Source organism: Colobus angolensis, unplaced genomic scaffold, assembly GCF_000951035.1.
Source record: "Colobus angolensis palliatus isolate OR3802 unplaced genomic scaffold, Cang.pa_1.0 Scaffold74, whole genome shotgun sequence".
NCBI lineage: Eukaryota > Metazoa > Chordata > Mammalia > Primates > Cercopithecidae > Colobus > Colobus angolensis.
The window spans coordinates 8,132,959-8,134,758 of NW_012121154.1; the positions used below are offsets into that span (position 1 = coordinate 8,132,959).

The window sequence follows — 1,800 nt, forward strand, 5'->3', positions numbered from 1 at the left end:
CAATACAGGAGCACCCAGATTCATAAAGCAAGTTCTTAGAGACCCAGAAAGAAGTTTAGACTCCCACACAATACTAGTAGGAGAATTTAACACCCCACTGTCAACAGCAGACAGATCAATGAGACAGAAAATTAACAAAGATATCCAGGACTTGAACTCAGCTCTAGACCAAGCAGATGTAATAGACATCTATAGAACTCTCCACCCCAAATCAACAGAATATGCATTCTTCTCAGCACTACATCACACTTATTCTAACATTGACCACATAATTGAAAGTTTAAAAAAAAAAAAAACCCTCAGCCAATGCAAAAGAATGGAAATCTTAACAATCTCTCAGACCACAGTGTAATCAAATTAGAACTCAGGATTAAGAAACTCACTCAAAACCACACATCTACATGGAAACTGAACAACCTGCTCCTGAATGACTACTGGGTAAATAACTAAATGAAAGCAGAAATAAAGATGTTCTTTGAAACCAATGAGAACAAAGACACAATGGACCAGAATCTCTGGGAAAAATTTAAAGCAGTGTGTGGAGGGAAATTTATGGCACTAAATGCCCACAAGAGGAAGTAGGAAAGATCTAAAATCGACACTCTAACATCACAATTAAAAGAACCAGAGAAACAAGAGCAAACAAATTCAAAAGCTATCAGAAGACAAGAAATAACTAAGATCAGAGCAGAATGGAAAGAGATACACACGAAAAACCCTTCAAAAAAATAAATGAATCCAGGCACAGTTGTTTTGAAAAGATCAACAAAATAGACCACTAGCCAGGCTGATAAAGAAGAAAAGAGACAAGAATCAAGTAGATGCAATAACAAATGATTAAGGGGATATCACCACCAATCCCACAGAAATACAAACTACCATCAAACACTTCTATGCAAATAAACTAGAAAATATAGAATAAATGGATGAATTCCTGGACACATATAACCTCCCAGGTCTAAACAAGGAAGAAGTCAAATCCCTGAATAGACCAATAACAAGTTCTGAAATTGAGGCAGTAATTAATAGCCTACCAACCAAAAAGAGTCCAGGACCAGACAGATTGACAGCCGAATTCTACTAAAGGTACAAAGAGGAGCTAGTACCATTCCTTCTGAATCTACTCCAAACAACAGAAAAAGAGGGAATCCTCCCAACTCATTTTATGAGGCCAGTATCATCCTGATACCAAAACCTGGCAGAGACACAACAAGAAAGGAAAATTTCAGGCCAATATCCCTGATGAACATTGATACAAAAATCCTCTATGAAATACTGGCAAACTGAATCCAGAAAAACATCAAAAAGCTTATCCACCAAGATGAAGTCAGCTTCATCCCTGGGATGCAAGGCTGGTTCAAAATACACAAATCAATAAACGTAATCCATCACATAAACAGAACCAATGACAAAAAACACGTAATTACCTCAATTGATGCAGAAAAGGCATTCGACAAAATTCAACAGCACTTCATGCTAAAAACTCTCAATAAACTAGGTATTGATGTAATGCATCTCAAAATACTAAGAGCTATTTATGTCAAACCCAATGCCAATATCATACTAAATGGGCAAAAACTGGAAGCATTCCCTTTGAAAACTGGCACAAGACAAGGATGCCCTCTCTCACCACTCCTATTCAACATAGTATTGGAAGTTGTGTCTAGGGCAATCAGGCAAGAGAAAGAAATAAATGGTATTCAATTAGAGAAAGAGGAAGTCAAAATATCTCTGTTTGCAGTTGACATGATTGTATATTTAGAAAACCTCATCATCTCAGCCCCAAATCTCTTTCAGCTG

General features: G+C 36.9%; 1 protein-coding gene across 1 annotated transcript in view; it reads left to right on the top strand.

The window, feature by feature from the left end:
* The window catches only part of MAGI2 (membrane associated guanylate kinase, WW and PDZ domain containing 2), a 1,457,999-nt gene that overhangs the window by 403,159 nt on the left and 1,053,040 nt on the right, over positions 1–1,800 (top strand). The gene's annotated exons all lie outside the window — the stretch shown is intronic.